We start from the raw sequence: 14,191 nt of genomic DNA, 5'->3' as shown, positions 1-14,191 counted from the left end.
CCCTCAGGACCAGATTTAAAACTGTTACTTACCTCAATTCGAGCAAATCTCTACTCTGCAATGCCCTTGCCTCTCGAATCTGCCTCCGAGCATCCCGAATCTAGCCACAAGCACTACAATACAATTAATATATGCTAAAGGAATCAATTTCACAAGAAAACTACTAAATTAAACCCAAAACCCGAAATCGACTCAAATTTGACCCCCGGGCCCACGTCTCGAAATTCGACAAAAGTCACAAAATCCGAAAGCCCATTCACTCATGAGTCTAACCATATAAAATTTATCAAAATCCGACATCATTTGGTCCCTCAAAACCTCAATTACATTCTCTAAAATCCCAAGCTCTAACTCCATATTTCACTTCAAAAATCCTACTAATTAGGTGGGAAAACAACGGAAAACCACCATAGCTAGTGATAATAAAGCTCAAGAAACTTACCTCAGTGAATACCCTTGAATCAAACATCTCCTCAAAAGCTCCAAAGTCCGAATTGAAAATGGTGAAAATGAGCAAAAATCACGAAGTCCTTAATTTATACATTATGCCTAGTGAAAACGCACCTGCGGCCCCTTTTTCCGCTTCTGCGATGACGCACATGCAAAATTTCCATCGCAGGTGCGGAACTCACTTAAGATCCCAGGTTCCGCATCTGCGGCAAAAATCTCGCACCTGCGACAAATTTATACCTTAATATAACTCCGTTGCAATGGGTGACCCCATCCAAATGTTGGTCCATAGGGGTGTTCATGGTTCGGTTTGGGTCGATTTTTTCCTAAAAAGAAACTAAATCAAGTAAGTCGATTTTTCAAATATTGGAACCAAACCAAACCAATTAAGTCGGGTTTTTATCGATTTGGTTTGATTCGGTTTTTGTCAATTTTTTGCCTTTTTTGGTTATTCATCGTTTGTTTTCTTAAATATGAGACATACACTACCAAACGCATATTTCGGCGACTACATTTTCAACGTAACACTATCAAATCAATTGCTCTGTGATAAATTTATCATATACCAAGATATATTGATGATAATTGAATCAAATAGTGATGAATAATTAAAGTGCTTAATTAAAAATCGATTATTTTTAACATGAAATAAATTCTTGTAGTTAGCAAAAAAAAAACTACCAATCAAACTAGAATGTAAAAGCAAAGTATTAGATTATTATAATAGCAAAGAACTAGACTAAAAATATAAATGACTAATATGTACCATAAAATTTTAGAAACTTTATATAATATATATATAGGTGTAATAATAAATTTAAATAGCTACTTTTATAGTCGGTTTGGTTCGGTTTTTTCGGTTATTTTTTGATTAAAACTAAACCAAACCAAATTTGATCGGTTTTTAAAATTCAAAACCAAAACCAAACTGAATCTAAAAAGTATCGATTTTTTTAATCGGTTTGGTTTAGTTTTTTGGGTTTTTATGAACACCCCTACTAGTCCATATTATCTACCTCGAGCCACCCTAATCAAAATCAATAACGATGGAGAGGCAAATGACAAAAATGCCACACAAAACCAGAAAGAACATAACCAATATGCAATCGATCATGCAATACCCAAATACTCATCTCGCTCAAATTCTGCCATAAGGCCCCAATAGATCCGCACCATGTGTATATATAACCAATGAAACACAACTTCTCGTAGCATAGAAGAGTAACTCATAGATCATTTCAGACCACGAATAAGTTCAACATCAACTGAATGACACACCACTCAACAATAGCAGTAGGGAACCAACCAGTCATACTCGGTGTAGAATACACATCCTAATTGAGCCTACCAATAGACCCCAAATCAACTATGGTCGCCCACAAATAGATAAATAATCCTCCGAAAGCCAACAATGATTGAATCATAACACATACTATCATCTGGCTGGCTTCGGCCATGACTTCACAGTCCACAACCATGAAACAATCTACTCTTGAGGACTCCAGTCTCCAAATCCATAGAACACATGAATCACCATATCTGATCCCAACTCCACTGCCAAATGTCTACCACATCTTTCATACACGATCATCCCACGAGAAATACTTCTATAATTCTCTCGTGCTATACAGCAAAATTTGAATATTAGCAGTCGATCAACCAGGAGAGTGCCGCAATACCAATGAAGTATCGATGAATCAAAACATATTGCCCCTTCTGAAATATATACTCTCATCAGGCCATATCGATTAATAATATCATTTACCTAGTCATCTGAAGCCGTCCATGCTGCCTATGAATTTATGTCCTTCCCTTCAAAACTGGACTGTGACCTTGCACCTGCAAATCTCAATCCCACACAATACACCGCGTCTACCATGCCATCATGTGAAGAGTACAAGAATCTCATAATCACTCCGAGTCACAAGCAGAATACATACCCGATCAATCAGAAACCTTTCATTTGATCTCCTCCCAGAGAAAATCCCAATACGCAACATATTCCTCACGCCGGCAGGAAATATACTCCTCAAACCATGGTAAAAACCATTGAGAACTCTTAGAAACCCATTTGCACACAACCAAGCTATTAGAACCGAATCTCTCTAACTCAACCTAGCCACGCAGGTCGCCAAATCCAAGAGTATTGCCACAAAGCACTTGTAGAAAACCACCACATCATAAGCACCCAAAAGAACCGATCATATCTATTACCATGATGTCCTATTTCTTCGAGTCCCTTCTGGATCTGTCTTCATATTGATACTTCTCCTTGCTAAATCGTCACGATCTTTAGCCACAACTCACCCCACAAACCTTAGCATAGAATCACAACACCCTACGGCCCTTAAGCAGTTGTATTCTTCTTAAGCACTTTCATAAATACCCCAACTGTAACACTCACTCTGAAAACATCTTATGTGAATTTAAAAGTGTAGAATCCATAGTCATAAGAATTTCCGTAAGTCCAAGCACCATCAAATGTAAATCTCAGATTTTTTCCATGCACAAGTCCGGAGAAATTCTCAATTGCTATATATAAATCTTGAACCCATTAGAACCTTCTAGAGAGTCCTCCACTCTGCTCAAATCTAAATTGCACCGCCCGAATGGGCCGAAAAACACGTGCTCCCTTAGCTTGACCACACCCAAAGAAGTAACCTTGCCTTAACGTCACCAATCAAATTCATACTTCATGCGTACTATATCCAACAATAACAACTCGATCATTCCATGATTTTCATATACTCATAAAGTGCAATATAACCTGCATTCAGGAATTTACTTACCCGAGTCATCCTTAATCTCCACCTCTGTAAGTCATAACTAAACCACAAGTATGCCTCAGACCAAAACTAAAATTTAACACATAACCATGAAATCAAATTGTCAATAGCAGGCTCCCCCACTTAGCCTTAAGCTGCCATTATATAAAATTAGAACCCGCAAGGATTTCCCTTTCTCAATTACCAAAATCTCGCACCGTTAACCCGCCAGACTTTTCGAAGTCTTTTGTTAAGATTTTGATGAACATTCTGAATTACCAGCCGCAGTCACACACTCGACCTCTTACCGAGTAGCAAGTAATATTCCTCGCAGAAGCTTCATCAACATCACGCCACCGCTAACTGCTCACAAGAGATAACCCACATGTGAAATTCCTCACCGACAACTTCCAATGACGCTGCACTGGGTGAAACAACTACATAATCAGTAAATTCACCTGAGATCATGCTCGCCCACCATTTGTATAAGTATGTACTTTACCTATTGACATCAACTGAAAGTTCAACAATACCTTCCAAACTCAAGTCATATTGCGCCTGAAACGATAATCAGATCTTCACATCCCTCTTCATTTCAAACAAACTCCTTTCTGCCATATTCAATCTTTCTCCGTACAGTAACCATCACTCCAAATAAATTCTGTAGGCTAAATCACATTCTATCATGATTCCAAACCATTCTACACTTTCACAAGGCACCTGACTACCCTACCACAGAATCCAAATGCTAATCTGCCACTCTTACTTCGGTTAAATCATCTCCTTTAAGCAACTTCTCAACCTCTACTTCTCTTACTTGACCTGCTAGTACTTTAACCATCGCGAAACACTTCCCGTCATGTCTTCCCTCATACTTTGCTTCCCAATTGTTGCATCAAATCAAAATACATCTATGTCGCACCTGAACCAATAAAATGTTACCGACTCTATGCCTCTTCGAAGATCATCTTTCTCGAGCCATCAACATTAGAAATTCCCATTCGCAACCGAAATTAATGCACAATCACTTACTCTTCTTGAGTCCAAACTCATTGACAGGACATGAGAATTTAATTTGTCCCACAATTTAACAACGCGAAAGATCCTTCAATATACTCACAACTCGAGACTATACGTCAAATCAAGACATTCAACCCATCTAAACATATCCCGCAGTCACATCATATTTACCATATATCCATTCAGTCGCTCATCCAGCCACAAATCCTACTCGTGGGGATATTACCGGATATAGGGGTCCATATGCACAAGTTCTCACAACCAAAACTACCGAGCCTAAGCTGCGGTCTAACCCCGGCCTCAAGTCCTCCAAACTGGCCCATCACCAAAACACATAATACACCTCTTGAACCTTGTTCATAGAATCACAAGTCGGCGATGCACAACTGATACCGAGCGCTCATAAGCGCATAGGAAATGTGTGGAAGGAATTCAAAGAGTTATGTTTCAAGCTAAATCAATTATGCACGATATAATATAATAAAGTGAAATTTTCCTAAGGGTTCGACAACCTCTCGAAGATAAGTACAGACATCTCCGTACCGATCTGCAAGACTCTACTAAACCTGCTCATGACTCGTGAGACCTATGTAACCTAGGGCTCTAATACCAACTTGTCACGACCCAAAATCTAACTTATTGTGATGGCGCCTGTCGTGGTACTAGGCAAGCCGACCTTTCCAAAATACTTTCAAAATTTAACAGAAGTGAATTAAGACATTTAAAATAATCGGAGTTTCTCATAAATACGGGGTAAAACCCAAATAAAACATAAGTGAGGAAAAATAGCCCGATATCGGGGTGTCACTAAGTCATGAGTGTCTAAGTATTAAAACTATTACAACCAATGTCTAAATATCAGTACAAAATGGAAAGAAATGTGGAAGGATTAACAAGGTCCTGCGGACGCTGGCAACTACCTTGCAGTCTCCGAAACTCAAACAGGCATGGACTCAACAATCTTCGTGCTCAGGCACACCTAGATCTGCACATGTAGTGCAAGGTATAGTATGAGTACAACCAACTCAACAAGTAACAGAAATAAATAAGGAACTAAAGATAGTGACGAGCTACACAATTATAGTTCACTTTTAGTAATTCGAGCAAAGAATAGACATGCTTTCAAGTCCAGCAGTTTGAGTCAAATCAGTTTTATACAGTTCAAGTTCATGAAATCCGGATATAAAATCTTTTAGAGTATTGCACAACAATGAAAGATAGCAACTAAGTACAACAGCAAATGAAAAGCAAGTGCAGCCTCTCAGGGCAACAGTCACTCAACTCGTCACAACAACTTAACCACTCGGCTCTCAGCCCTCAGCACTCACACTCAATGGGTACTCGCGCTCACTAGGGTTGTTCAGACTCATGAGGGGCTCCTACAGCCAAAGCGCTATAATGTGCACGGACAACTCACGTGCTGCACGAACAACTCACGTGCTGCACGAACAACTCACGTGCTATAATATCATATCTGGATCTGCACGGACAACTCACGTGCTACACGGACAAATCAGGTGAGGAAATGAGCAAAAAATCACGAAGTCCTCAATTTATACATTCTGCCTAGTGACACCGCACCTACGGCCCCTTTTTCCGCTTCTCCGACGCCGCACCTGCTTAATTTCCATTGCAGGTGAGGAACTCACTTAAGATCTCAGGTTCCGCATCTGCGGAAAAACTCTCGCACTTGCGCAAGCGCACCTGCGCATCTCCCTCCGCTCGGCCAAATTCCTCATCTCCGCATCTGCATCCTAGGTCTCGCACCTGCGGGCTCGCAGATGCGACAACCTTCTCGCACATGTGCCTCCTACCCAGCTCCTCCAATCTCGCATCTGCGATCTCCCGCTCGCTTCTGCGCCCTCGCACCTGTGATGAGATATCCACAGGTGCGACTATGATAGATGAGTTCAACTTCAGCAATTCCTCCAATTTCCAAACTTGTTCCGTTAATCACCCGGAATCACCCCGAGGCCCTCGGGACCTCAACCAAACATACCAACATATCCCACAATATCATACGAACTTAGACAAATTATCAAATCACTCAAAACAATATCAAAACACCAAATTATACTCAGATTCAAACCTAAGGACTTTTAAACTTCTGAATTCCACCAACGATGCTGAAACCCACTAAACCGCGTCTGAATGACCTCAACTTTTACATACAATTCAAAAATAACACCACGAGCCTATTCCAACTTTCGGAATTCCATTCCGACCCCGATATTAAAATTTCCACTACCGACCAAAATTGCCAAAATTCTTACTTTCGTCAATTCAAGCCTAATTCTACCACAGACCTCCAAATCTCATTCCGAACGCGCTCCCAAGTCCAAAATCACCTAACGGAGCTAACAGAACCATCAAAATTCAAATCCGAGGATGTTTACACATAAGTCAACGTACGATTGACTTTTCCAACTTAAGCTTCTACTTTAGAGACTTAGTGTCTCGATTCACTCCGAAACCACTCCGGACCCGAACCAACTAACCCGATATAACACAATATAGCTGAAGGACTCAAAAAGAAGTAGAAATGGAGAAAACGGGACTATAACTTTCAAAAACGACCGGCCGAGTCGTTACACCTCGATCGCCTAAAATTTTGCTAGACCATCGAAAACAACCTAAGTATTAATAGTCACCACCTTGCCCTGATCTTTCTCATTTTTTTGCATTTTAGGGACATAAAACTGGAATTCTGCCCGATTCCCAGATTTTCGTACGTTATATAGCCCACGCCTTCTAAATGGTCTCGGGCGCCAAGTCCCAGATCGCCTCAAATTTTTATGGACCATGAAAAAAGATCTGTGGAGCAATAGTCACTGCCTCGCCATGACCGTTGCTCGTTTTTTGACGTTTTAGGGCCATAAAACTTTAATTCCGCCTGATTCCTAGTTTTTTGTCTCTTATAGCCCTCGACTTTTGCATGAGCCCTTTCGCTCCAACCCGTATCACCTAAAATTTTGTCGTACCATCGAAAATGACCTAAGGAATAATAAACAACATCTCTCCATGACCGTTACTCAGGGTTTTGGCATTTTAGGGCCATAATACTGGGATTCCGCCTGATTACCAGATTTTCGTGTGCTTTAGCCCACGCCTTCTGCATGGGCACGAGCACCCATACTTGGATCACCTAAAATTTTATCGTACCATCGAAAATAACCTAAGTAACAATAGTTACCGCCACACCCTGATCTTACTCAATGTTTTGCGCTTTAGGGCCATAAAACTGAAATTTCGCCCGATTTCCAGATTTTCGTGTGCTATAGCCCACACCTTCTGCATGGGCCCGGGCGCTAGGGCCCTGATCACCTCAATTTTTTTCGAATAATCAAAAAAGATCCAATGAATAATAGTCACTGTCTCGCCATGACCATTACTCATCTTTTGACGTTTTAGGGCCATAAAACGTGAATCCCGCCCAATTCCCAGCTTTTCGTCTGCTATAGCCCACGCCTTCTACATGGGCCCTGTTGTCCGAACCAAGATAATCTAAAAGTTTGTCGGACCATCGAAAATGACCTAAGGAACAATATTCATTCCTTGCCATGACCGTTATTCCTTTTTGGCATATTAGGGAAAAAACTGAAATTTCGCTTGATTATTAGATTTCCGTGTGCTATAGCACCACGCCTTCTGCATGGTCTTGGGCTTCCGAACCCTGTTCGGCTTAATTTTTGCCGAACCATCAGAATGAGTTAAGAAAAAATAATCACCGCCTCGCAATGACCGTTACTCTTTTTTGGCGTTTTAGGATCATAAAACTAGAATTCCGCCTGATTCTCATATTTTTCTGTATTATAAACCACGCCTTCTTCATGGACCAGGCGGGCGGACAGGGATCGCCTAAAATTTTGTCTGATCATCAAAAATAACCTAAGGAACAATAATCACCATCTCGCCATGACCGTTACTATTTTTTGGCGTTTTAGTGTAAGAAAATAGAAATTCTGTCCGATTCTCAGATTTTCGTGTACTAAAGTCCACACCTTCTGTATGGGCCTGGGCACCTAGACCCAGATCAACTAAAAAATTTTCAGACCATTAAAAATTACCTAAGGAACAATAGTCACCGCCTCATCATGACAGTTACTTATTTTTTGGTGTTTCAGGGTCATCAAATTGGAATTCCGTCTGATTCTCAGATTTTCGTGTGCCCATGCCATCTATATGGGCCCGGACGCCCGGATCCGGTTCACCTAAAATTTGTCGGACCATAAATAATGACTTAAGGAACAATAGTCACTACCTCGCCCTGACTATTATATTTTTTGGTATCCATAAAACTAGACTTCGGCCCGATTCCCTAATTTTCATGTACTATAGCCCACGACTTCTGCATGGACTTGGGCACTCAGTCCTGGATCACCTAAAATTTTGCTAGACCATAAAAAATGGCCTAACAAACAATAGTCACCGCCTCGCCATGACCGTTACTCATGTTTTGGCATTTTAGGGCCATAAAACTGAAATTCCGCTCGATTCTCATATTTTACTGTGCTATAGCCCACACCTTCTACATGGACCCGGGCGCCCGAACCTGTATCGCCTAAAATTTTGACGGACCATCAAAAATGATCTAGGGAACAATAGTCACTGCCTCTCCATGACCGTTACTCTCTGTTTTGCGTTTTAGGACTATAAAACTGGAATTCCATCTCATTCTTATATTTTCGTGTACCATAGCACACGCCTTCTGCATGGGCCCGGGTGCCAGGACCCAGATCGCCTAAAATTTTGTCGGACCATCAAAAATGACCTAAGGATTAGTAGTCACTTCCTCGCCATTATCGTTACTCATTCTTTAGCGCTTTAGGTCCATTAAATCGGAATTTTGTCTGACTCCCAGATTTTCGGGTGCTATAGCCCACGCCTTCTACATGGGCTAGGGCGCCGGACGTGGATCGTTTAAAATTTTGTCGGAACATCAAAAACTACCTAAGAAATAATAATCACTATCTCCCCATGACCGGTACTCATTGTTTTGTGTTTTAAGGCCATAAAACTTGAATTCTGTCTGGTTCCCGTATTTTCGTATACTATAGCCACGCCTTCTGCATAGGCCCAGGTGCTCGGACATGGATTGCCTAAAATTTTTCCGGACTATAAAAAATAATCAAAACAACAATATTCACCGCCTCGCAATGACTGTTACTCGCTGTTTTGCATTTTAGGGTTATAAAACTGGAATTTCGCTCGATTCCTAGATTTTCGTGAGTTATTCCACACCTACGGCATGGGCTCGGGCGCATGGTCCTGGATCACCTAAAATTCAATTGGACCATAAAAAATGACCTAAGGAACAATAGTCACCGCCTCGCCACAACTGTTACTCATTTTTGGCGTTTTAAGGCCATAAAATTAGAATTCCGCCCGATTCTCATATTTTCGTGTGCTATAGCCCACGCCTTCTGCATGGATCCGAGCTTCCAGATCTGGATCGGCTAAAAAATGTTCGGACAATAAAAATGACTTAAAGAACAATAGTCATCGCCTCGCCATGACCGTTACTCGTTTTATGGCGTATTAGGGCCATAAAATTGGAATTCCGCATGATTCTCAAAATTTTGTGTGCTATAGTCCGCGCCTTTTTCATGGGCCCAAGCGCCCGGACCAGGATCCCCTAAAATTTTACAGAATTATCAAAAAGTATTTAAGGAACAATTTTCACCACCTCGCCTGACCGTTAGTCATTTTCTAACGTTTTAGACCCATAAAACTAGAATTCTACACGATTCCCAGATTTTCGTGTGCATAGCCCACGCCTAACCCTGATCACCTAAAACTTTGGCAACTATAAAAATGAACTAAGAAATAATAGTCACCGCCTCGCCATGACTGTTACTCGTTTTTTGATGTTTAAGGGCCATAAGATCGGCGTTCCGCCCGATTTTCAGATTTTCGTGTGCTATAGCCCATACCTTCTATATGGACCCGGATCGCCTAAAATTTGCCGGCTCATAAAAAATGACCTTAGGACCAATAGTCACCGCCTCGCCATAACTGTTACTCTTTTAGGCTTTTTAGGACCATAAAATTGGAATTCCGTCTGATTCTGAGATTTTCATGTGCTATAGCCCACACCTTCTGCATGGGCCCGGGCGCCCAGACCCGGATCGCCTAAAAAATTTTCAGACCATAAAAAATAACCTAAGGAACAATAGTCTGACCGTTACTCATTTTTGGCATTTTAGGTCCATAAAATTGGAATTCCGCTCGATTCCCAAATTTTTCTGTGCATAGCCTACGCCTTCCGCATGGGCCTGGGTGCCCTAACACGGATCGCCAAAAATTAATTAGACCATAAAAAATGACTTATGAAACAATTGTCACCGCATTTCCATAACCGTTCCTCAGTTTTTGGCGCTTTAGGGTCATAAAACCGGAATTCCGTCTGATTCTCAAATTTTTATGTGCTACAGCCCACACATTCTGCATGGGCCCGGGCGCCCGAACTCTGATCGCCTAAATATTTTTCGAACCATCAAAAATGACACAAGAAACAATAGTCACTGCCTTGCCATGACTGTTACTCATTATTTGGTATTTTTGGACCATAAAACTTGAATTCCACACGATTTTCAGATTATCGTATGTATAGCATCACGCCTTATGCGTGGTCCCGGGCTTCCGGACCCGATCGGCTATATTTTTGCCGAACCATCAGAATGAGTTGCGAAACAATAGTCACCATCTCGCCATTACCGTTACTCATTTTTTTTGCGTTTTAGGACCATAAAACTAGAATTTTGCCTAATTCCCGTATTTTCCTGTGTTATAGCCCATGCCTTCTGCATGGCCTAGGCGGCCGAACCCGGATCGCCTAAAATTTTGTCTGACCATCAAAAACAATCTAAGGAACAATAATCACCGTCTCGCCATGACCGTTACTATTGTTTTAGCGTTTTAGGGCCATAAAATTGGTATTTTGTCTGATTCTCTAATTTCATCTGCTACAGCCCACACCTTCTGTATGGACCCGATCACCCGGACCCGAATCGCCTAAAATTTTGTCGGACCATAAAAAATAACCTAAAGGAACAATAGTCACCGCCTCGCCAAGACCGTTACTCATTTTTGGTGTTTTAGGGTCATCAAATTGGAATTTCGGTAGATTCTCAGATTTTCGTGTGCCTATACGTTCTGTATGGGACCGGGCAAATAGATCCCGATCACCTAAAATTTTGTCAGACCATCAAAAATGATTTAAGGAATAATAGTCACTACCTCGCCCTAACTATTATATATTTTGGCATTTTAGAGCCATAAAACCGGATATCAGCCATAAAACGCATTCTGCATGGGCCTGGTCACCCGGTCCTAGATCAGCTAAAATTTTGCTCCATAAAAAATAACCTAACAAATAATAGTCACCGCCTCGCCATAACTGTTACTCATTTTTTGGTGTTTAGGGCCATAAAATTGAAATTCCGCATGATTCCTAGATTTTCGTGTGTTGTAGCCCACACCTTCTGCATGTGCCCTGGCGCCCGAAACTGTATCGCCTAAAAATTTTTCGGACCATCAAAAATGACCTAAGGAACAATAGTCATCGCCTTGCCATGACCGTTACTTGTTGTTTTGCGTGTTCGGGCCATAAAACTAGAATTCCGTCTGATTCCTAGATTTATGTGTGCCACAACTCATGCTTCTGCATGGGCTCGGGCACTAGGACCCGTATCGCCTAAAATTTTGCCGGACCATCAAAAATAATATATGGAATAGTAGTCACTGCCTCGCCATTAACGTTACTCATTTTTTAGCGTTTTAGGTCCATTATATCAGAATTTCGCCCGACTACCAAATTTTGCGTGTGCTATAGTCCACGCCTTCTACATGAGCCTGAGCTCCCGGACCTGAATAGCTTAAAATTTTGTCGAAACATCGAAAATGACCTAAAAAATAATAATCACCACCTCGCCATGACCGGTACCCGTTGTTTTGTGTTTTAGGGCCGTAAAACTTGAATTCTGCCCGATTCTAAGATTTTCGTGTGCTATAGTTTAAACCTTCTGCATGAGCCCATGTGCCCGGACCTGGATCGCCTAAAAAAATTTGGACTATTAAAAATAATCAAAGCAACAATAATCACCGCCTCGCCATGTCCGTTACTCATTTTTGACGTTATAGGGCCATAAATCGAAATTTCGCCTGATTCTCTGATTTTTGTGTGCTACATACATCCCACGGATTCTGCATGGGTCCGGGCGCCCGAACTCTGATCGCCTAAAAGTTTTTCGAACTATCAAAAATGATCCAGGGAACAATAGTCACTGCCCCGCCATGACTGTTACTCATTTTTGGCGTTTTAGGGCCATAAAAATGGAATTTCACCCGATTCTCAGATTTTCATGTGCTATAGCACCACACCTTCTGCCAGTCCCAGGATTCCGGACTCGGATCAGCTAAATTTTTGTCAGACCATCATAACAAGTTACGAAAGAATAGTCACCGCCTCGCCATGACTGTTTCTCGTTTTTTGATGTTTTAAAGCCTTAAAACTGAAATTCTGCTCGATTTTTAGATTTTCTCGTGCTATAGCCCACATCTTCTACATGGACCCTGTCTCCCGGACCCAGATTCGCTAAAAATAATTTGGACCATCGAAAACGATTTATGGAACAATAGTCACCGCTTCGCGATGATCGTTACTCATTTTTTGGCGTTTTAGGGCCACAACTAGAATGTTGCTCGATTCTCAGATTTTCGTGTGCTATAGCCCATGCCTTTTGCATGGGCCGGGGCTTCCGGACCCGTATCGGCTAAAATTTTATCGGACCATCAAAACGACTTAAGGAACAATAGTCACCGCCACGCCATGACCATTACTTATTTTTTGTCATTTTAAGGCCATAAAAGTAGAATTCCGTCCGATTCCTAAATTTTCGTGTATTATAGCCTACGCCTTTTGCATGGTCTGGATCACCTAAACTTTTGCTGGACCACCAAAAATGACCTAAGGAATAATAGTCTTTGCCTCGCCATGACCGTTACTAATTTTTTGGCATTTTAGGGTCGTAAAATCGGAATTCCGCCTGATTCCTAGATTTTCGTGTGTTATAGCCCACACCTTCTGCATGGGCCGGGCACCTGGACCCAGATCGCCTAAAATTTTGTCGGACCGCCTCGCCATGACTGTTACTCGTTTGTTGACGTTTTAGGGCCATAAAATAGGAATTCGACACGATTTTCGATTTTGTGTGCTATTATCCATGCCATCTTCATGAATTCAGGCCTAATGAATTGCCCCGAATTGCCTAAAATTTAGTGAATCCATCAGAAATGGCCTAATGAATAATATTTATTGCTTCACTTAATTGTTCCTCATTTTTATCGTTTTAGGGCCATAAAATAGGAATTCAACACGATTTGTGATTTTTCGAGCGCTAATGTCCACTCCATCTTCATGGATTCAGGGGACCGGTCTCGAATCACCTAAAATTTTGTGGACCCATTAAAAATGACCTAATGAACAATGGTTATTGCTTCTCCATGACCGTTCCTTATTTTTTGGCATTTTAGAACCATAAAATAGGAATTCAACACGATTTTCGATCTTTCATGTGCTAATTTCCACGCCATCATGAATTCGGGTGACCAACCCTGAATCGCCTTAAATTTTGTGGGTCCATCAGAAACGGCCTAATGAACCATAGTCATTGCTACTCCATGACCATTCGTCATTTTTTGGAATTTTTCAATACACAATTTAATACCTAAATCTATTCCAAACGAGCTCAATAACAATAAATCTAACAAATTCATTTTGCAATTAAGAAGAAGAAGAAGAAGAAATTCTAAGCAGTACTAAAAAATAAAGCGTCACGACAACTCACTACTGTAAAACTCAATAAACTACATTAACGTATATTCACAAACACCATATAAATTTACCATTACCTTTATTTTCACGAAAAAGAAGGAGGAGGAGGAGGAGGAGAAAA

This window comes from Nicotiana tomentosiformis, chromosome 5 (genome assembly GCF_000390325.3).
Source record: "Nicotiana tomentosiformis chromosome 5, ASM39032v3, whole genome shotgun sequence".
NCBI classification, from domain to species: Eukaryota; Viridiplantae; Streptophyta; class Magnoliopsida; order Solanales; family Solanaceae; genus Nicotiana; species Nicotiana tomentosiformis.
Note: the sequence above shows the minus strand (reverse complement) of the source record.